The sequence below is a fragment of the Lissotriton vulgaris genome, unplaced genomic scaffold (genome assembly GCF_964263255.1).
Source record: "Lissotriton vulgaris unplaced genomic scaffold, aLisVul1.2 SCAFFOLD_1545, whole genome shotgun sequence".
Taxonomy (NCBI): Eukaryota; Metazoa; Chordata; class Amphibia; order Caudata; family Salamandridae; genus Lissotriton; species Lissotriton vulgaris.
Genome location: NW_028247213.1, coordinates 497,978 through 520,919, shown reverse-complemented (window position 1 = coordinate 520,919; position 22,942 = coordinate 497,978). Strand labels below are relative to the sequence as shown.

Genomic DNA, 22,942 nt, shown 5'->3' with positions numbered 1-22,942 from the left:
TCCAACCTCTTACCATTTATTTGAGAATCCCTACTTTTCAAGTGACTGCAAATGAAGTCATTTCCGGCACTTTTTGGCCGGTGCAAGGTAACAAAAACACATGACAACTTTTAATAAAAATCATTGGTCTCTTTATTAATGCGCACTGTCAAACATGGGGCTTTCACACGTCAGGTAAACATGATAACCAATATACAACAGAAGCAGATGTAGATTGCTTATCAATGCCGGGATAGAACAGTTGTGAATTGAGTAGAAGAAGGGCCCCTGAATTGATACTTATTATATACAGCCTGTAAGATAGTGAAAAATGCAGGCTAGGAAAGGAGATGCAAATATGAATGTATTAGAAAAATACATAAAGAGGAGTGATTTGCTTTTATTCATTCAAGGCTAGAAAAAATCAACATACTATTGCAAGCATTCATACACCACCAAATAGAAATAAACAATTCTGACATTAAACGTAAAGGTGATGATGCATTTGTATCATCACCTTGAGAAGGGTCACCGAGGAATTGAGCCCAGGGCTTCTGCACTTAAACACCAGAAACACTCCACTAAACTAAGATGCCTGTTGGTGCCAACAATTCCCAAAGTTAATGCATGTTCTAGGTGAGCAATGAACAGAATGCAGGGCTCTTTTCAAAGCGAGGTCAGTGAATCAACAGATACATCCACATGCCAATTACTTTAGTGTTTTTAAGAGAATTCACTTTCTTGGAACGAGTCTGCATGAAACCATCTTCAGGGCCTGGACAATTTCATGGCAAAACGGCACCTCTCAACATTGCAGCCAAGACAATATAACAACTGTTTCTGCCCGGTTTCGAACCGGGGACCTTTCGCGTGTGAGGCAAACGTGATAACCACTACACTACAGAAACAGATGTCTACAGTTGATTCTTCTGTGATGAAACTTCTCAAAACAGGCTATTCCAAGGGCCTCTGGTTTTAGATTTCTTTCATGCAACCTTCCCAGACAGCCCTAGCTGAACGCTTGTATATGCCATGCAAGTTCAGCATTTTTGCAAAATGCTTAAAGAGAAATGTTTCCTATTTGCTCAGGCAGGGCAAGGTTAAAAGCATGAGACTCTAGCAAATATTCATCCACTACTGCAAAGAGAAAATTGATATTGGCTTTGAAATGCATACTTCAATACTACTTTAAAAAAGCACCAATGAAAGGGCTCGTCCGGGATTTGAACCCGGGACCTCTCGCACCCAAAGCGAGAATCATACCCCTAGACCAACGAGCCTTCGAAAGACCCGCACCTCTGAAAAGCTAATACCAGCTCTAAGCACGCAATGAAGATCATGCTGGGGACTTTTTCATGCTTGGTCTGTGAATACACATGAAATTCAGTGTCAACTTACCCTTTCTCAAATGATATCACTATAATTTATAAGTGTCCCCTTTTATTTTGTCCCAGCATTGGACACGTCTTACAGGAAGTCAGCACTTATTTATCTATTTCTGCAGTGGCTAGACCCTAAAGAGAAAGAATAAAAAGCTGTTCATAACAACATAAGAAACACATGTTGCATTTTTTCTCAAATGCTTATTCCCTTTGTGCAAATCGGAATGCCAAGCTGAATAACTGGGCCACAGATTCTGGCTAATTATCTTTCCCTTGAATGCAAGTAGCAATAAAAACTGCCTAATGCAGGACTAAAGCATTCCTTGCAAGCCTCTAACATCATAACATAACTGAGCTGCTGGTAGCAAGCTAAGCAATACCTTCCCAAAATGAGAAGTACATGTGCTAATCCGCTCAATCAGCGCTCGATCAGGCTCGATCAGGCGAGATATAGAAAAGGTGGAAAGGGTCCAAATGGCTGTCCCTTCCTTTTTAGGGTGGGTCCTTCTGACTATCATAGGATTGCTTGTACGAGTGGCCAGGGTCAGAGAAAAAACTTTCAACCCTTCTCAGTGTTCTATCCAGAAGCAGGCATTTTCTGTGCCTTTAATTTCAGGCTTTTCCCAGCAGTCTCTGTTCTGCCTATGTAAATTAACAAAAGCAGTGCTTATTCATCACTTACTCTAATGTCCTTACTGTCCAGAAAGCTCTGCCTAAGTATGCTTTTTTTCTTTTTCAGTGAAATTCTAAATGTTTTTTCTGCCCAGTCTATGGCAGTAGAATGCTGCTTATGATGCCACATTTTGTTGAATCACCAAGGTACAACTACAGAGGAATATATGAGTCTGAACGACATGGAACTCTTAGCTAACACATCACAATGTGTGATGCTTGCCAACCAAGCACTAGATTCTGGAGCGCTGATGATCAGAACATTCTGCTCCTGAAGGAAAGGAAAGACAGCTTGATGGAAAATAAAGTCTCAGTTTATATTAACGCTCTCTCTCTCCCAATATCTATCTATCTATCTATCTATCTATCTATCTATCTATCTATCTATCTATCTATCTATCTATCTATCTATCTATCTATCTATCTATCTATCTATCTATCTATCTATCTATCTATCTATCTATCTATCTATCTATCTATCTATCTATCTATCTATATATGGATACCTGCGTACACATACATATAGATATGCCATGCATTCCTTTAGATTTGTTCCAACCTCTTACCATTTATTTGAGAATTCCTACTTTTCAAGTGACTGCAAATGAAGTCATTTCCGGCACTTTTTGGCCGGTGCAAGGTAACAAAAACACATGCCAACTTTTAATACAAATCATTGGTCTCTTTATTAACGCGCACTGTCAAACATGGGGCTTTCACACGTCAGGTAAACATGATAACCAATACACAACAGAAGCAGATGTAGATTGCTTATCAATGCCAGGATAGAATAGTTGTGAATTGAGTAATAGAAGGGCCCCTGAATTGATACTTATTATATACAGCCTGTAAGATAGTGAAAAATGCAGGCTAGGAAAGGAGATGCAAATATCAATGTATTAGAAAAATACATAAAGAGGAGTGATTTGCTTTTATTCATTCAAGGCTAGAAAAAATCAACATACTATTGCAAGCATTAATACACCACCAAATAGAAATAAACAATTCTGACATTAAACGTAAAGGTGACGATGCATTTGTATCATCACCTTGAGAAGGGTCACCGAGGAATTGAGCCCAGGGCTTCTGCACTTAAACACCAGAAACACTCCACTAAACTAAGATGCCTGTTGGTGCCAACAATTCCCAAAGTTAATGCATGTTCTAGGTGAGCAATGAACAGAATGCAGGGCTCTTATGAAAGCGAGGTCTGTGAATCAACAGATACATCCACATGCCAATTACTTTAGTGTTTTTAAGAGAATTCACTTTCTTGGAATGAGTCTGCATGAAACCATCTTCAGGGCCTGGACAATTTCATGGCAAAACGGCACCTCTCAACATTGCAGCCAAGACAATATAACAACTGTTTCTGCCCGGTTTCATACCGGGGACCTTTCGCGTGTGAGGCGAACGTGATAACCACTACACTACAGAAACAGATGTCTACAGTTGATTCTTCTGTGATGAAACTTCTCAAAACAGGCTATTCCAAGGGCCTCTGGTTTTAGATTTCTTTCATGCAACCTTCCCAGACAGCCCTAGCTGAACGCTTGTATATGCCATGCAAATTCAGCATTTTTGCAAAATGCTTAAAGAGAAATGTTTCCTATTTGCTCAGGCAGGGCAAGGTTAAAAGCATGAGACTCTAGCAAATATTCATCCACTACTGCAAAGAGAAAATTGATATTGGCTTTGAAATGCATACTTCAATACTACTTTAAAAAAGCACCAATGAAAGGGCTCATCCGGGATTTGAACCCGGGACCTCTCGCACCCAAAGCGAGAATCATACCCCTAGACCAACGAGCCTTCGAAAGGCCCGCACCTCTGAAAAGCTAATACCAGCTCTAAGCACGCAATGAAGATCATGCTGGGGACTTTTTCATGCTTGGTCTGTGAATACACATGAAATTCAGTGTCAACTTACCCTTTCTCAAATGATATCACTATCATTTATAAGTGTCCCCTTTTATTTTGTCCCAGCATTGGACACGTCTTACAGCAAGTCAGCACTTATTTATCTATTTCTGCAGTGGCTAGACCCTAAAGAGAAAGAATAAAAAGCTGTTCATAACAACATAAGAAACACATGTTGCATTTTTTCTCAAATGCTTATTCCCTTTGTGCAAATCGGAATGCCAAGCTGAATAACTGGGCCACAGATTCTGGCTAATTATCTTTCCCTTGAATGCAAGTAGCAATAAAAACTGCCTAATGCAGGACTAAAGCATTCCTTGCAAGCCTCTAACATCATAACATAACTGAGCTGCTGGTAGCAAGCTAAGCAATACCTTCCCAAAATGAGAAGTACATGTGCTAATCCGCTCAATCAGCGCTCGATCAGGCTCGATCAGGCGAGATATAGAAAAGGTGGAAAGGGTCCAAATGGCTGTCCCTTCCTTTTTAGGGTGGGTCCTTCTGACTATCATAGGATTGCTTGTATAAGTGGCCAGGGTCAGAGAAAAAACTTTCAACCCTTCTCAGTGTTCTATCCAGAAGCAGGCATTTTCTGTGCCTTTAATTTCAGGCTTTTCCCAGCAGTCTCTGTTCTGCCTATGTAAATTAACAAAAGCAGTGCTTATTCATCACTTACTCTAATGTCCTTACTGTCCAGAAAGCTCTGCCTAAGTATGCTTTTTTTCTTTTTCAGTGAAATTCTAAATGTTTTTTCTGCCCAGTCTATGGCAGTAGAATGCTGCTTATGATGCCACATTTTGTTGAATCACCAAGGTACAACTACAGAGGAATATATGAGTCTGAACGACATGGAACTCTTAGCTAACACATCACAATGTGTGATGCTTGCCAACCAAGCACTAGATTCTGGAGCGCTGATGATCAGAACATTCTGCTCCTGAAGGAAAGGAAAGACAGCTTGATGGAAAATAAAGTCTCAGTTTATATTAATGCTCTCTCTCTCCCAATATCTATCTATCTATCTATCTATCTATCTATCTATCTATCTATCTATCTATCTATCTATCTATCTATCTATCTATCTATCTATCTATCTATCTATCTATCTATCTATCTATCTATCTATCTATCTATCTATCTATCTATCTATCTATCTATCTATCTATCTATCTATCTATCTATCTATCTATCTATCTATCTTTATATATGGATACCTGCGTACACATACATATAGATATGCCATGCATTCCTTTAGATTTGTTCCAACCTCTTACCATTTATTTGAGAATCCCTACTTTTCAAGTGACTGCAAATGAAGTCATTTCCGGCACTTTTTGGCCGGTGCAAGGTAACAAAAACACATGACAACTTTTAATAAAAATCATTGGTCTCTTTATTAATGCGCACTGTCAAACATGGGGCTTTCACACGTCAGGTAAACATGATAACCAATATACAACAGAAGCAGATGTAGATTGCTTATCAATGCCGGGATAGAACAGTTGTGAATTGAGTAGAAGAAGGGCCCCTGAATTGATACTTATTATATACAGCCTGTAAGATAGTGAAAAATGCAGGCTAGGAAAGGAGATGCAAATATGAATGTATTAGAAAAATACATAAAGAGGAGTGATTTGCTTTTATTCATTCAAGGCTAGAAAAAATCAACATACTATTGCAAGCATTCATACACCACCAAATAGAAATAAACAATTCTGACATTAAACGTAAAGGTGATGATGCATTTGTATCATCACCTTGAGAAGGGTCACCGAGGAATTGAGCCCAGGGCTTCTGCACTTAAACACCAGAAACACTCCACTAAACTAAGATGCCTGTTGGTGCCAACAATTCCCAAAGTTAATGCATGTTCTAGGTGAGCAATGAACAGAATGCAGGGCTCTTTTCAAAGCGAGGTCAGTGAATCAACAGATACATCCACATGCCAATTACTTTAGTGTTTTTAAGAGAATTCACTTTCTTGGAACGAGTCTGCATGAAACCATCTTCAGGGCCTGGACAATTTCATGGCAAAACGGCACCTCTCAACATTGCAGCCAAGACAATATAACAACTGTTTCTGCCCGGTTTCGAACCGGGGACCTTTCGCGTGTGAGGCAAACGTGATAACCACTACACTACAGAAACAGATGTCTACAGTTGATTCTTCTGTGATGAAACTTCTCAAAACAGGCTATTCCAAGGGCCTCTGGTTTTAGATTTCTTTCATGCAACCTTCCCAGACAGCCCTAGCTGAACGCTTGTATATGCCATGCAAGTTCAGCATTTTTGCAAAATGCTTAAAGAGAAATGTTTCCTATTTGCTCAGGCAGGGCAAGGTTAAAAGCATGAGACTCTAGCAAATATTCATCCACTACTGCAAAGAGAAAATTGATATTGGCTTTGAAATGCATACTTCAATACTACTTTAAAAAAGCACCAATGAAAGGGCTCGTCCGGGATTTGAACCCGGGACCTCTCGCACCCAAAGCGAGAATCATACCCCTAGACCAACGAGCCTTCGAAAGACCCGCACCTCTGAAAAGCTAATACCAGCTCTAAGCACGCAATGAAGATCATGCTGGGGACTTTTTCATGCTTGGTCTGTGAATACACATGAAATTCAGTGTCAACTTACCCTTTCTCAAATGATATCACTATCATTTATAAGTGTCCCCTTTTATTTTGTCCCAGCATTGGACACGTCTTACAGGAAGTCAGCACTTATTTATCTATTTCTGCAGTGGCTAGACCCTAAAGAGAAAGAATAAAAAGCTGTTCATAACAACATAAGAAACACATGTTGCATTTTTTCTCAAATGCTTATTCCCTTTGTGCAAATCGGAATGCCAAGCTGAATAACTGGGCCACAGATTCTGGCTAATTATCTTTCCCTTGAATGCAAGTAGCAATAAAAACTGCCTAATGCAGGACTAAAGCATTCCTTGCAAGCCTCTAACATCATAACATAACTGAGCTGCTGGTAGCAAGCTAAGCAATACCTTCCCAAAATGAGAAGTACATGTGCTAATCCGCTCAATCAGCGCTCGATCAGGCTCGATCAGGCGAGATATAGAAAAGGTGGAAAGGGTCCAAATGGCTGTCCCTTCCTTTTTAGGGTGGGTCCTTCTGACTATCATAGGATTGCTTGTACGAGTGGCCAGGGTCAGAGAAAAAACTTTCAACCCTTCTCAGTGTTCTATCCAGAAGCAGGCATTTTCTGTGCCTTTAATTTCAGGCTTTTCCCAGCAGTCTCTGTTCTGCCTATGTAAATTAACAAAAGCAGTGCTTATTCATCACTTACTCTAATGTCCTTACTGTCCAGAAAGCTCTGCCTAAGTATGCTTTTTTTCTTTTTCAGTGAAATTCTAAATGTTTTTTCTGCCCAGTCTATGGCAGTAGAATGCTGCTTATGATGCCACATTTTGTTGAATCACCAAGGTACAACTACAGAGGAATATATGAGTCTGAACGACATGGAACTCTTAGCTAACACATCACAATGTGTGATGCTTGCCAACCAAGCACTAGATTCTGGAGCGCTGATGATCAGAACATTCTGCTCCTGAAGGAAAGGAAAGACAGCTTGATGGAAAATAAAGTCTCAGTTTATATTAACGCTCTCTCTCTCCCAATATCTATCTATCTATCTATCTATCTATCTATCTATCTATCTATCTATCTATCTATCTATCTATCTATCTATCTATCTATCTATCTATCTATCTATCTATCTATCTATCTATCTATCTATCTATCTATCTATCTATCTATCTATCTATCTATCTATCTATCTATCTTTATATATGGATACCTGCGTACACATACATATAGATATGCCATGCATTCCTTTAGATTTGTTCCAACCTCTTACCATTTATTTGAGAATTCCTACTTTTCAAGTGACTGCAAATGAAGTCATTTCCGGCACTTTTTGGCCGGTGCAAGGTAACAAAAACACATGCCAACTTTTAATACAAATCATTGGTCTCTTTATTAACGCGCACTGTCAAACATGGGGCTTTCACACGTCAGGTAAACATGATAACCAATACACAACAGAAGCAGATGTAGATTGCTTATCAATGCCAGGATAGAATAGTTGTGAATTGAGTAATAGAAGGGCCCCTGAATTGATACTTATTATATACAGCCTGTAAGATAGTGAAAAATGCAGGCTAGGAAAGGAGATGCAAATATCAATGTATTAGAAAAATACATAAAGAGGAGTGATTTGCTTTTATTCATTCAAGGCTAGAAAAAATCAACATACTATTGCAAGCATTCATACACCACCAAATAGAAATAAACAATTCTGACATTAAACGTAAAGGTGACGATGCATTTGTATCATCACCTTGAGAAGGGTCACCGAGGAATTGAGCCCAGGGCTTCTGCACTTAAACACCAGAAACACTCCACTAAACTAAGATGCCTGTTGGTGCCAACAATTCCCAAAGTTAATGCATGTTCTAGGTGAGCAATGAACAGAATGCAGGGCTCTTATGAAAGCGAGGTCTGTGAATCAACAGATACATCCACATGCCAATTACTTTAGTGTTTTTAAGAGAATTCACTTTCTTGGAATGAGTCTGCATGAAACCATCTTCAGGGCCTGGACAATTTCATGGCAAAACGGCACCTCTCAACATTGCAGCCAAGACAATATAACAACTGTTTCTGCCCGGTTTCATACCGGGGACCTTTCGCGTGTGAGGCGAACGTGATAACCACTACACTACAGAAACAGATGTCTACAGTTGATTCTTCTGTGATGAAACTTCTCAAAACAGGCTATTCCAAGGGCCTCTGGTTTTAGATTTCTTTCATGCAACCTTCCCAGACAGCCCTAGCTGAACGCTTGTATATGCCATGCAAATTCAGCATTTTTGCAAAATGCTTAAAGAGAAATGTTTCCTATTTGCTCAGGCAGGGCAAGGTTAAAAGCATGAGACTCTAGCAAATATTCATCCACTACTGCAAAGAGAAAATTGATATTGGCTTTGAAATGCATACTTCAATACTACTTTAAAAAAGCACCAATGAAAGGGCTCATCCGGGATTTGAACCCGGGACCTCTCGCACCCAAAGCGAGAATCATACCCCTAGACCAACGAGCCTTCGAAAGGCCCGCACCTCTGAAAAGCTAATACCAGCTCTAAGCACGCAATGAAGATCATGCTGGGGACTTTTTCATGCTTGGTCTGTGAATACACATGAAATTCAGTGTCAACTTACCCTTTCTCAAATGATATCACTATCATTTATAAGTGTCCCCTTTTATTTTGTCCCAGCATTGGACACGTCTTACAGCAAGTCAGCACTTATTTATCTATTTCTGCAGTGGCTAGACCCTAAAGAGAAAGAATAAAAAGCTGTTCATAACAACATAAGAAACACATGTTGCATTTTTTCTCAAATGCTTATTCCCTTTGTGCAAATCGGAATGCCAAGCTGAATAACTGGGCCACAGATTCTGGCTAATTATCTTTCCCTTGAATGCAAGTAGCAATAAAAACTGCCTAATGCAGGACTAAAGCATTCCTTGCAAGCCTCTAACATCATAACATAACTGAGCTGCTGGTAGCAAGCTAAGCAATACCTTCCCAAAATGAGAAGTACATGTGCTAATCCGCTCAATCAGCGCTCGATCAGGCTCGATCAGGCGAGATATAGAAAAGGTGGAAAGGGTCCAAATGGCTGTCCCTTCCTTTTTAGGGTGGGTCCTTCTGACTATCATAGGATTGCTTGTATAAGTGGCCAGGGTCAGAGAAAAAACTTTCAACCCTTCTCAGTGTTCTATCCAGAAGCAGGCATTTTCTGTGCCTTTAATTTCAGGCTTTTCCCAGCAGTCTCTGTTCTGCCTATGTAAATTAACAAAAGCAGTGCTTATTCATCACTTACTCTAATGTCCTTACTGTCCAGAAAGCTCTGCCTAAGTATGCTTTTTTTCTTTTTCAGTGAAATTCTAAATGTTTTTTCTGCCCAGTCTATGGCAGTAGAATGCTGCTTATGATGCCACATTTTGTTGAATCACCAAGGTACAACTACAGAGGAATATATGAGTCTGAACGACATGGAACTCTTAGCTAACACATCACAATGTGTGATGCTTGCCAACCAAGCACTAGATTCTGGAGCGCTGATGATCAGAACATTCTGCTCCTGAAGGAAAGGAAAGACAGCTTGATGGAAAATAAAGTCTCAGTTTATATTAACGCTCTCTCTCTCCCAATATCTATCTATCTATCTATCTATCTATCTATCTATCTATCTATCTATCTATCTATCTATCTATCTATCTATCTATCTATCTATCTATCTATCTATCTATCTATCTATCTATCTATCTATCTATCTATCTATCTATCTATCTATCTATCTATCTATCTATCTATCTATCTATCTATCCATCCATCCATCCATCTATCTATCTATCTATCTATCTATCTATCTATCTATCTATCTATCTATCTATCTATCTATCTATCTATCTATCTATCTATCTATCTATCTATCTATCTTTATATATGGATACCTGCGTACACATACATATAGATATGCCATGCATTCCTTTAGATTTGTTCCAACCTCTTACCATTTATTTGAGAATCCCTACTTTTCAAGTGACTGCAAATTAAGTCATTTCCGGCACTTTTTGGCCGGTGCAAGGTAACAAAAACACATGACAACTTTTAATAAAAATCATTGGTCTCTTTATTAACGCGCACTGTCAAACATGGGGCTTTCACACGTCAGGTAAACATGATAACCAATATACAACAGAAGCAGATGTAGATTGCTTATCAATGCCGGGATAGAACAGTTGTGAATTGAGTAGAAGAAGGGCCCCTGAATTGATACTTATTATATACAGCCTCTAAGATAGTGAAAAATGCAGGCTAGGAAAGGAGATGCAAATATCAATGTATTAGAAAAATACATAAAGAGGAGTGATTTGCTTTTATTCATTCAAGGCTAGAAAAAATCAACATACTATTGCAAGCATTCATACACCACCAAATAGAAATAAACAATTCTGACATTAAACGTAAAGGTGACGATGCATTTGTATCATCACCTTGAGAAGGGTCACCGAGGAATTGAGCCCAGGGCTTCTGCACTTAAACACCAGAAACACTCCACTAAACTAAGATGCCTGTTGGTGCCAACAATTCCCAAAGTTAATGCATGTTCTAGGTGAGCAATGAACAGAATGCAGGGCTCTTTTCAAAGCGAGGTCTGTGAATCAACAGATACATCCACATGCCAATTACTTTAGTGTTTTTAAGAGAATTCACTTTCTTGGAACGAGTCTGCATGAAACCATCTTCAGGGCCTGGACAATTTCATGGCAAAACGGCACCTCTCAACATTGCAGCCAAGACAATATAACAACTGTTTCTGCCCGGTTTCGAACCGGGGACCTTTCGCGTGTGAGGCAAACGTGATAACCACTACACTACAGAAACAGATGTCTACAGTTGATTCTTCTGTGATGAAACTTCTCAAAACAGGCTATTCCAAGGGCCTCTGGTTTTAGATTTCTTTCATGCAACCTTCCCAGACAGCCCTAGCTGAACGCTTGTATATGCCATGCAAGTTCAGCATTTTTGCAAAATGCTTAAAGAGAAATGTTTCCTATTTGCTCAGGCAGGGCAAGGTTAAAAGCATGAGACTCTAGCAAATATTCATCCACTACTGCAAAGAGAAAATTGATATTGGCTTTGAAATGCATACTTCAATACTACTTTAAAAAAGCACCAATGAAAGGGCTCGTCTGGGATTTGAACCCGGGACCTCTCGCACCCAAAGCGAGAATCATACCCCTAGACCAACGAGCCTTCGAAAGGCCTGCACCTCTGAAAAGCTAATACCAGCTCTAAGCACGCAATGAAGATCATGCTGGGGACTTTTTCATGCTTGGTCTGTGAATACACATGAAATTCAGTGTCAACTTACCCTTTCTCAAATGATATCACTATCATTTATAAGTGTCCCCTTTTATTTTGTCCCAGCATTGGACACGTCTTACAGGAAGTCAGCACTTATTTATCTATTTCTGCAGTGGCTAGACCCTAAAGAGAAAGAATAAAAAGCTGTTCATAACAACATAAGAAACACATGTTGCATTTTTTCTCAAATGCTTATTCCCTTTGTGCAAATCGGAATGCCAAGCTGAATAACTGGGTCACAGATTCTGGCTAATTATCTTTCCCTTGAATGCAAGTAGCAATAAAAACTGCCTAATGCAGGACTAAAGCATTCCTTGCAAGCCTCTAACATCATAACATAACTGAGCTGCTGGTAGCAAGCTAAGCAATACCTTCCCAAAATGAGAAGTACATGTGCTAATCCGCTCAATCAGCGCTCGATCAGGCTCGATCAGGCGAGATATAGAAAAGGTGGAAAGGGTCCAAATGGCTGTCCCTTCCTTTTTAGGGTGGGTCCTTCTGACTATCATAGGATTGCTTGTATAAGTGGCCAGGGTCAGAGAAAAAACTTTCAACCCTTCTCAGTGTTCTATCCAGAAGCAGGCATTTTCTGTGCCTTTAATTTCAGGCTTTTCCCAGCAGTCTCTGTTCTGCCTATGTAAATTAACAAAAGCAGTGCTTATTCATCACTTACTCTAATGTCCTTACTGTCCAGAAAGCTCTGCCTAAGTATGCTTTTTTTCTTTTTCAGTGAAATTCTAAATGTTTTTTCTGCCCAGTCTATGGCAGTAGAATGCTGCTTATGATGCCACATTTTGTTGAATCACCAAGGTACAACTACAGAGGAATATATGAGTCTGAACGACATGGAACTCTTAGCTAACACATCACAATGTGTGATGCTTGCCAACCAAGCACTAGATTCTGGAGCGCTGATGATCAGAACATTCTGCTCCTGAAGGAAAGGAAAGACAGCTTGATGGAAAATAAAGTCTCAGTTTATATTAATGCTCTCTCTCTCCCAATATCTATCTATCTATCTATCTATCTATCTATCTATCTATCTATCTATCTATCTATCTATCTATCTATCTATCTATCTATCTATCTATCTATCTATCTATCTATCTATCTATCTATCTATCTATCTATCTTTATATATGGATACCTGCGTACACATACATATAGATATGCCATGCATTCCTTTAGATTTGTTCCAACCTCTTACCATTTATTTGAGAATCCCTACTTTTCAAGTGACTGCAAATGAAGTCATTTCCGGCACTTTTTGGCCGGTGCAAGGTAACAAAAACACATGACAACTTTTAATAAAAATCATTGGTCTCTTTATTAATGCGCACTGTCAAACATGGGGCTTTCACACGTCAGGTAAACATGATAACCAATATACAACAGAAGCAGATGTAGATTGCTTATCAATGCCGGGATAGAACAGTTGTGAATTGAGTAGAAGAAGGGCCCCTGAATTGATACTTATTATATACAGCCTGTAAGATAGTGAAAAATGCAGGCTAGGAAAGGAGATGCAAATATGAATGTATTAGAAAAATACATAAAGAGGAGTGATTTGCTTTTATTCATTCAAGGCTAGAAAAAATCAACATACTATTGCAAGCATTCATACACCACCAAATAGAAATAAACAATTCTGACATTAAACGTAAAGGTGATGATGCATTTGTATCATCACCTTGAGAAGGGTCACCGAGGAATTGAGCCCAGGGCTTCTGCACTTAAACACCAGAAACACTCCACTAAACTAAGATGCCTGTTGGTGCCAACAATTCCCAAAGTTAATGCATGTTCTAGGTGAGCAATGAACAGAATGCAGGGCTCTTTTCAAAGCGAGGTCAGTGAATCAACAGATACATCCACATGCCAATTACTTTAGTGTTTTTAAGAGAATTCACTTTCTTGGAACGAGTCTGCATGAAACCATCTTCAGGGCCTGGACAATTTCATGGCAAAACGGCACCTCTCAACATTGCAGCCAAGACAATATAACAACTGTTTCTGCCCGGTTTCGAACCGGGGACCTTTCGCGTGTGAGGCAAACGTGATAACCACTACACTACAGAAACAGATGTCTACAGTTGATTCTTCTGTGATGAAACTTCTCAAAACAGGCTATTCCAAGGGCCTCTGGTTTTAGATTTCTTTCATGCAACCTTCCCAGACAGCCCTAGCTGAACGCTTGTATATGCCATGCAAGTTCAGCATTTTTGCAAAATGCTTAAAGAGAAATGTTTCCTATTTGCTCAGGCAGGGCAAGGTTAAAAGCATGAGACTCTAGCAAATATTCATCCACTACTGCAAAGAGAAAATTGATATTGGCTTTGAAATGCATACTTCAATACTACTTTAAAAAAGCACCAATGAAAGGGCTCGTCCGGGATTTGAACCCGGGACCTCTCGCACCCAAAGCGAGAATCATACCCCTAGACCAACGAGCCTTCGAAAGACCCGCACCTCTGAAAAGCTAATACCAGCTCTAAGCACGCAATGAAGATCATGCTGGGGACTTTTTCATGCTTGGTCTGTGAATACACATGAAATTCAGTGTCAACTTACCCTTTCTCAAATGATATCACTATCATTTATAAGTGTCCCCTTTTATTTTGTCCCAGCATTGGACACGTCTTACAGGAAGTCAGCACTTATTTATCTATTTCTGCAGTGGCTAGACCCTAAAGAGAAAGAATAAAAAGCTGTTCATAACAACATAAGAAACACATGTTGCATTTTTTCTCAAATGCTTATTCCCTTTGTGCAAATCGGAATGCCAAGCTGAATAACTGGGCCACAGATTCTGGCTAATTATCTTTCCCTTGAATGCAAGTAGCAATAAAAACTGCCTAATGCAGGACTAAAGCATTCCTTGCAAGCCTCTAACATCATAACATAACTGAGCTGCTGGTAGCAAGCTAAGCAATACCTTCCCAAAATGAGAAGTACATGTGCTAATCCGCTCAATCAGCGCTCGATCAGGCTCGATCAGGCGAGATATAGAAAAGGTGGAAAGGGTCCAAATGGCTGTCCCTTCCTTTTTAGGGTGGGTCCTTCTGACTATCATAGGATTGCTTGTACGAGTGGCCAGGGTCAGAGAAAAAACTTTCAACCCTTCTCAGTGTTCTATCCAGAAGCAGGCATTTTCTGTGCCTTTAATTTCAGGCTTTTCCCAGCAGTCTCTGTTCTGCCTATGTAAATTAACAAAAGCAGTGCTTATTCATCACTTACTCTAATGTCCTTACTGTCCAGAAAGCTCTGCCTAAGTATGCTTTTTTTCTTTTTCAGTGAAATTCTAAATGTTTTTTCTGCCCAGTCTATGGCAGTAGAATGCTGCTTATGATGCCACATTTTGTTGAATCACCAAGGTACAACTACAGAGGAATATATGAGTCTGAACGACATGGAACTCTTAGCTAACACATCACAATGTGTGATGCTTGCCAACCAAGCACTAGATTCTGGAGCGCTGATGATCAGAACATTCTGCTCCTGAAGGAAAGGAAAGACAGCTTGATGGAAAATAAAGTCTCAGTTTATATTAACGCTCTCTCTCTCCCAATATCTATCTATCTATCTATCTATCTATCTATCTATCTATCTATCTATCTATCTATCTATCTATCTATCTATCTATCTATCTATCTATCTATCTATCTATCTATCTATCTATCTATCTATCTATCTATCTATCTATCTATCTATCTATCTATCTATCTATCTATCTATCTATCTATCTATCTATCTATCTATCTTTATATATGGATACCTGCGTACACATACATATAGATATGCCATGCATTCCTTTAGATTTGTTCCAACCTCTTACCATTTATTTGAGAATTCCTACTTTTCAAGTGACTGCAAATGAAGTCATTTCCGGCACTTTTTGGCCGGTGCAAGGTAACAAAAACACATGCCAACTTTTAATACAAATCATTGGTCTCTTTATTAACGCGCACTGTCAAACATGGGGCTTTCACACGTCAGGTAAACATGATAACCAATACACAACAGAAGCAGATGTAGATTGCTTATCAATGCCAGGATAGAATAGTTGTGAATTGAGTAATAGAAGGGCCCCTGAATTGATACTTATTATATACAGCCTGTAAGATAGTGAAAAATGCAGGCTAGGAAAGGAGATGCAAATATCAATGTATTAGAAAAATACATAAAGAGGAGTGATTTGCTTTTATTCATTCAAGGCTAGAAAAAATCAACATACTATTGCAAGCATTCATACACCACCAAATAGAAATAAACAATTCTGACATTAAACGTAAAGGTGACGATGCATTTGTATCATCACCTTGAGAAGGGTCACCGAGGAATTGAGCCCAGGGCTTCTGCACTTAAACACCAGAAACACTCCACTAAACTAAGATGCCTGTTGGTGCCAACAATTCCCAAAGTTAATGCATGTTCTAGGTGAGCAATGAACAGAATGCAGGGCTCTTATGAAAGCGAGGTCTGTGAATCAACAGATACATCCACATGCCAATTACTTTAGTGTTTTTAAGAGAATTCACTTTCTTGGAATGAGTCTGCATGAAACCATCTTCAGGGCCTGGACAATTTCATGGCAAAACGGCACCTCTCAACATTGCAGCCAAGACAATATAACAACTGTTTCTGCCCGGTTTCATACCGGGGACCTTTCGCGTGTGAGGCGAACGTGATAACCACTACACTACAGAAACAGATGTCTACAGTTGATTCTTCTGTGATGAAACTTCTCAAAACAGGCTATTCCAAGGGCCTCTGGTTTTAGATTTCTTTCATGCAACCTTCCCAGACAGCCCTAGCTGAACGCTTGTATATGCCATGCAAATTCAGCATTTTTGCAAAATGCTTAAAGAGAAATGTTTCCTATTTGCTCAGGCAGGGCAAGGTTAAAAGCATGAGACTCTAGCAAATATTCATCCACTACTGCAAAGAGAAAATTGATATTGGCTTTGAAATGCATACTTCAATACTACTTTAAAAAAGCACCAATGAAAGGGCTCATCCGGGATTTGAACCCGGGACCTCTCGCACCCAAAGCGAGAATCATACCCCTAGACCAACGAGCCTTCGAAAGGCCCGCACCTCTGAAAAGCTAATACCAGCTCTAAGCACGCAATGAAGATCATGCTGGGGACTTTTTCATGCTTGGTCTGTGAATACACATGAAATTCAGTGTCAACTTACCCTTTCTCAAATGATATCACTATCATTTATAAGTGTCCCCTTTTATTTTGTCCCAGCATTGGACACGTCTTACAGCAAGTCAGCACTTATTTATCTATTTCTGCAGTGGCTAGACCCTAAAGAGAAAGAATAAAAAGCTGTTCATAACAACATAAGAAACACATGTTGCATTTTTTCTCAAATGCTTATTCCCTTTGTGCAAATCGGAATGCCAAGCTGAATAACTGGGCCACAGATTCTGGCTAATTATCTTTCCCTTGAATGCAAGTAGCAATAAAAACTGCCTAATGCAGGACTAAAGCATTCCTTGCAAGCCTCTAACATCATAACATAACTGAGCTGCTGGTAGCAAGCTAAGCAATACCTTCCCAAAATGAGAAGTACATGTGCTAATCCGCTCAATCAGCGCTCGATCAGGCTCGATCAGGCGAGATATAGAAAAGGTGGAAAGGGTCCAAATGGCTGTCCCTTCCTTTTTAGGGTGGGTCCTTCTGACTATCATAGGATTGCTTGTATAAGTGGCCAGGGTCAGAGAAAAAACTTTCAACCCTTCTCAGTGTTCTATCCAGAAGCAGGCATTTTCTGTGCCTTTAATTTCAGGCTTTTCCCAGCAGTCTCTGTTCTGCCTATGTAAATTAACAAAAGCAGTGCTTATTCATCACTTACTCTAATGTCCTTACTGTCCAGAAAGCTCTGCCTAAGTATGCTTTTTTTCTTTTTCAGTGAAATTCTAAATGTTTTTTCTGCCCAGTCTATGGCAGTAGAATGCTGCTTATGATGCCACATTCATTTTGTTGAATCACCAAGGTACAACTACAGAGGAATATATGAGTCTGAACGACATGGAACTCTTAGCTAACACATCACAATGTGTGATGCTTGCCAACCAAGCACTAGATTCTGGAGCGCTGATGATCAGAACATTCTGCTCCTGAAGGAAAGGAAAGACAGCTTGATGGAAAATAAAGTCTCAGTTTATATTAACGCTCTCTCTCTCCCAATATCTATCTATCTATCTATCTATCTATCTATCTATCTATCTATCTATCTATCTATCTATCTATCTATCTATCTATCTATCTATCTATCTATCTATCTATCTATCTATCTATCTATCTATCTATCTATCTATCTATCTATCTATCTATCTATCTATCTATCTATCTATCTATCTATCTATCTATCTATCATCTATCTATCTATCTATCTATCTATCTATCTATCCATCCATCCATCTATCTATCTATCTATCTATCTATCTATCTATCTATCTATCTATCTATCTATCTATCTATCTATCTATCTATCTATCTATCTATCTATCTATCTATCTATCTTTATATATGGATACCTGCGTACACATACATATAGATATGCCATGCATTCCTTTAGATTTGTTCCAACCTCTTACCATTTATTTGAGAATCCCTACTTTTCAAGTGACTGCAAATTAAGTCATTTCCGGCACTTTTTGGCCGGTGCAAGGTAACAAAAACACATGACAACTTTTAATAAAAATCATTGGTCTCTTTATTAACGCGCACTGTCAAACATGGGGCTTTCACACGTCAGGTAAACATGATAACCAATATACAACAGAAGCAGATGTAGATTGCTTATCAATGCCGGGATAGAACAGTTGTGAATTGAGTAGAAGAAGGGCCCCTGAATTGATACTTATTATATACAGCCTCTAAGATAGTGAAAAATGCAGGCTAGGAAAGGAGATGCAAATATCAATGTATTAGAAAAATACATAAAGAGGAGTGATTTGCTTTTATTCATTCAAGGCTAGAAAAAATCAACATACTATTGCAAGCATTCATACACCACCAAATAGAAATAAACAATTCTGACATTAAACGTAAAGGTGACGATGCATTTGTATCATCACCTTGAGAAGGGTCACCGAGGAATTGAGCCCAGGGCTTCTGCACTTAAACACCAGAAACACTCCACTAAACTAAGATGCCTGTTGGTGCCAACAATTCCCAAAGTTAATGCATGTTCTAGGTGAGCAATGAACAGAATGCAGGGCTCTTTTCAAAGCGAGGTCTGTGAATCAACAGATACATCCACATGCCAATTACTTTAGTGTTTTTAAGAGAATTCACTTTCTTGGAACGAGTCTGCATGAAACCATCTTCAGGGCCTGGACAATTTCATGGCAAAACGGCACCTCTCAACATTGCAGCCAAGACAATATAACAACTGTTTCTGCCCGGTTTCGAACCGGGGACCTTTCGCGTGTGAGGCAAACGTGATAACCACTACACTACAGAAACAGATGTCTACAGTTGATTCTTCTGTGATGAAACTTCTCAAAACAGGCTATTCCAAGGGCCTCTGGTTTTAGATTTCTTTCATGCAACCTTCCCAGACAGCCCTAGCTGAACGCTTGTATATGCCATGCAAGTTCAGCATTTTTGCAAAATGCTTAAAGAGAAATGTTTCCTATTTGCTCAGGCAGGGCAAGGTTAAAAGCATGAGACTCTAGCAAATATTCATCCACTACTGCAAAGAGAAAATTGATATTGGCTTTGAAATGCATACTTCAATACTACTTTAAAAAAGCACCAATGAAAGGGCTCGTCTGGGATTTGAACCCGGGACCTCTCGCACCCAAAGCGAGAATCATACCCCTAGACCAACGAGCCTTCGAAAGGCCTGCACCTCTGAAAAGCTAATACCAGCTCTAAGCACGCAATGAAGATCATGCTGGGGACTTTTTCATGCTTGGTCTGTGAATACACATGAAATTCAGTGTCAACTTACCCTTTCTCAAATGATATCACTATCATTTATAAGTGTCCCCTTTTATTTTGTCCCAGCATTGGACACGTCTTACAGGAAGTCAGCACTTATTTATCTATTTCTGCAGTGGCTAGACCCTAAAGAGAAAGAATAAAAAGCTGTTCATAACAACATAAGAAACACATGTTGCATTTTTTCTCAAATGCTTATTCCCTTTGTGCAAATCGGAATGCCAAGCTGAATAACTGGGTCACAGATTCTGGCTAATTATCTTTCCCTTGAATGCAAGTAGCAATAAAAACTGCCTAATGCAGGACTAAAGCATTCCTTGCAAGCCTCTAACATCATAACATAACTGAGCTGCTGGTAGCAAGCTAAGCAATACCTTCCCAAAATGAGAAGTACATGTGCTAATCCGCTCAATCAGCGCTCGATCAGGCTCGATCAGGCGAGATATAGAAAAGGTGGAAAGGGTCCAAATGGCTGTCCCTTCCTTTTTAGGGTGGGTCCTTCTGACTATCATAGGATTGCTTGTATAAGTGGCCAGGGTCAGAGAAAAAACTTTCAACCCTTCTCAGTGTTCTATCCAGAAGCAGGCATTTTCTGTGCCTTTAATTTCAGGCTTTTCCCAGCAGTCTCTGTTCTGCCTATGTAAATTAACAAAAGCAGTGCTTATTCATCACTTACTCTAATGTCCTTACTGTCCAGAAAGCTCTGCCTAAGTATGCTTTTTTTCTTTTTCAGTGAAATTCTAAATGTTTTTTCTGCCCAGTCTATGGCAGTAGAATGCTGCTTATGATGCCACATTTTGTTGAATCACCAAGGTACAACTACAGAGGAATATATGAGTCTGAACGACATGGAACTCTTAGCTAACACATCACAATGTGTGATGCTTGCCAACCAAGCACTAGATTCTGGAGCGCTGATGATCAGAACATTCTGCTCCTGAAGGAAAGGAAAGACAGCTTGATGGAAAATAAAGTCTCAGTTTATATTAACGCTCTCTCTCTCCCAATATCTATCTATCTATCTATCTATCTATCTATCTATCTATCTATCTATCTATCTATCTATCTATCTATCTATCTATCTATCTATCTATCTATCTATCTATCTATCTATCTATCTATCTATCTATCTATCTATCTATCTATCTATCTATCTATCTATCTATCTATCTATCTATCTATCTATCTTTATATATGGATACCTGCGTACACATACATATAGATATGCCATGCATTCCTTTAGATTTGTTCCAACCTCTTACCATTTATTTGAGAATCCCTACTTTTCAAGTGACTGCAAATGAAGTCATTTCCGGCACTTTTTGGCCGGTGCAAGGTAACAAAAACACATGACAACTTTTAATAAAAATCATTGGTCTCTTTATTAATGCGCACTGTCAAACATGGGGCTTTCACACGTCAGGTAAACATGATAACCAATATACAACAGAAGCAGATGTAGATTGCTTATCAATGCCGGGATAGAACAGTTGTGAATTGAGTAGAAGAAGGGCCCCTGAATTGATACTTATTATATACAGCCTGTAAGATAGTGAAAAATGCAGGCTAGGAAAGGAGATGCAAATATCAATGTATTAGAAAAATACATAAAGAGGAGTGATTTGCTTTTATTCATTCAAGGCTAGAAAAAATCAACATACTATTGCAAGCATTCATACACCACCAAATAGAAATAAACAATTCTGACATTAAACGTAAAGGTGATGATGCATTTGTATCATCACCTTGAGAAGGGTCACCGAGGAATTGAGCCCAGGGCTTCTGCACTTAAACACCAGAAACACTCCACTAAACTAAGATGCCTGTTGGTGCCAACAATTCCCAAAGTTAATGCATGTTCTAGGTGAGCAATGAACAGAATGCAGGGCTCTTTTCAAAGCGAGGTCAGTGAATCAACAGATACATCCACATGCCAATTACTTTAGTGTTTTTAAGAGAATTCACTTTCTTGGAACGAGTCTGCATGAAACCATCTTCAGGGCCTGGACAATTTCATGGCAAAACGGCACCTCTCAACATTGCAGCCAAGACAATATAACAACTGTTTCTGCCCGGTTTCGAACCGGGGACCTTTCGCGTGTGAGGCAAACGTGATAACCACTACACTACAGAAACAGATGTCTACAGTTGATTCTTCTGTGATGAAACTTCTCAAAACAGGCTATTCCAAGGGCCTCTGGTTTTAGATTTCTTTCATGCAACCTTCCCAGACAGCCCTAGCTGAACGCTTGTATATGCCATGCAAGTTCAGCATTTTTGCAAAATGCTTAAAGAGAAATGTTTCCTATTTGCTCAGGCAGGGCAAGGTTAAAAGCATGAGACTCTAGCAAATATTCATCCACTACTGCAAAGAGAAAATTGATATTGGCTTTGAAATGCATACTTCAATACTACTTTAAAAAAGCACCAATGAAAGGGCTCGTCCGGGATTTGAACCCGGGACCTCTCGCACCCAAAGCGAGAATCATACCCCTAGACCAACGAGCCTTCGAAAGACCCGCACCTCTGAAAAGCTAATACCAGCTCTAAGCACGCAATGAAGATCATGCTGGGGACTTTTTCATGCTTGGTCTGTGAATACACATGAAATTCAGTGTCAACTTACCCTTTCTCAAATGATATCACTATCATTTATAAGTGTCCCCTTTTATTTTGTCCCAGCATTGGACACGTCTTACAGGAAGTCAGCACTTATTTATCTATTTCTGCAGTGGCTAGACCCTAAAGAGAAAGAATAAAAAGCTGTTCATAACAACATAAGAAACACATGTTGCATTTTTTCTCAAATGCTTATTCCCTTTGTGCAAATCGGAATGCCAAGCTGAATAACTGGGCCACAGATTCTGGCTAATTATCTTTCCCTTGAATGCAAGTAGCAATAAAAACTGCCTAATGCAGGACTAAAGCATTCCTTGCAAGCCTCTAACATCATAACATAACTGAGCTGCTGGTAGCAAGCTAAGCAATACCTTCCCAAAATGAGAAGTACATGTGCTAATCCGCTCAATCAGCGCTCGATCAGGCTCGATCAGGCGAGATATAGAAAAGG

The 22,942-nt window shown here is 39.4% G+C and overlaps 13 non-coding genes across 13 annotated transcripts; all 13 read right to left on the bottom strand.

The window, feature by feature from the left end:
* Window positions 1-814: 814 nt before the first annotated feature.
* On the bottom strand, window positions 815-887 carry TRNAV-CAC (transfer RNA valine (anticodon CAC)). Its single transcript has one exon. It is a non-coding gene; the product is annotated as a tRNA-Val (tRNA).
* Window positions 888-1,187: 300 nt separating this feature from the next.
* On the bottom strand, window positions 1,188-1,259 carry TRNAP-UGG (transfer RNA proline (anticodon UGG)). Its single transcript has one exon. It is a non-coding gene; the product is annotated as a tRNA-Pro (tRNA).
* A 2,514-nt stretch (window positions 1,260-3,773) lies between these two features.
* On the bottom strand, window positions 3,774-3,845 carry TRNAP-UGG (transfer RNA proline (anticodon UGG)). Its single transcript has one exon. It is a non-coding gene; the product is annotated as a tRNA-Pro (tRNA).
* A 2,183-nt stretch (window positions 3,846-6,028) lies between these two features.
* Window positions 6,029-6,101, bottom strand: TRNAV-CAC (transfer RNA valine (anticodon CAC)). The gene has a single exon. It is a non-coding gene; the product is annotated as a tRNA-Val (tRNA).
* Window positions 6,102-6,401: 300 nt separating this feature from the next.
* TRNAP-UGG (transfer RNA proline (anticodon UGG)) lies at window positions 6,402-6,473 on the bottom strand. Its single transcript has one exon. It is a non-coding gene; the product is annotated as a tRNA-Pro (tRNA).
* A 2,528-nt stretch (window positions 6,474-9,001) lies between these two features.
* On the bottom strand, window positions 9,002-9,073 carry TRNAP-UGG (transfer RNA proline (anticodon UGG)). The gene has a single exon. It is a non-coding gene; the product is annotated as a tRNA-Pro (tRNA).
* A 2,279-nt stretch (window positions 9,074-11,352) lies between these two features.
* TRNAV-CAC (transfer RNA valine (anticodon CAC)) lies at window positions 11,353-11,425 on the bottom strand. Its single transcript has one exon. It is a non-coding gene; the product is annotated as a tRNA-Val (tRNA).
* A 2,491-nt stretch (window positions 11,426-13,916) lies between these two features.
* On the bottom strand, window positions 13,917-13,989 carry TRNAV-CAC (transfer RNA valine (anticodon CAC)). The gene has a single exon. It is a non-coding gene; the product is annotated as a tRNA-Val (tRNA).
* A 300-nt stretch (window positions 13,990-14,289) lies between these two features.
* On the bottom strand, window positions 14,290-14,361 carry TRNAP-UGG (transfer RNA proline (anticodon UGG)). The gene has a single exon. It is a non-coding gene; the product is annotated as a tRNA-Pro (tRNA).
* A 2,556-nt stretch (window positions 14,362-16,917) lies between these two features.
* On the bottom strand, window positions 16,918-16,989 carry TRNAP-UGG (transfer RNA proline (anticodon UGG)). Its single transcript has one exon. It is a non-coding gene; the product is annotated as a tRNA-Pro (tRNA).
* A 2,330-nt stretch (window positions 16,990-19,319) lies between these two features.
* TRNAV-CAC (transfer RNA valine (anticodon CAC)) lies at window positions 19,320-19,392 on the bottom strand. Its single transcript has one exon. It is a non-coding gene; the product is annotated as a tRNA-Val (tRNA).
* A 2,543-nt stretch (window positions 19,393-21,935) lies between these two features.
* On the bottom strand, window positions 21,936-22,008 carry TRNAV-CAC (transfer RNA valine (anticodon CAC)). The gene has a single exon. It is a non-coding gene; the product is annotated as a tRNA-Val (tRNA).
* A 300-nt stretch (window positions 22,009-22,308) lies between these two features.
* TRNAP-UGG (transfer RNA proline (anticodon UGG)) lies at window positions 22,309-22,380 on the bottom strand. Its single transcript has one exon. It is a non-coding gene; the product is annotated as a tRNA-Pro (tRNA).
* Between the last annotated feature and the right edge of the window lie 562 nt (window positions 22,381-22,942).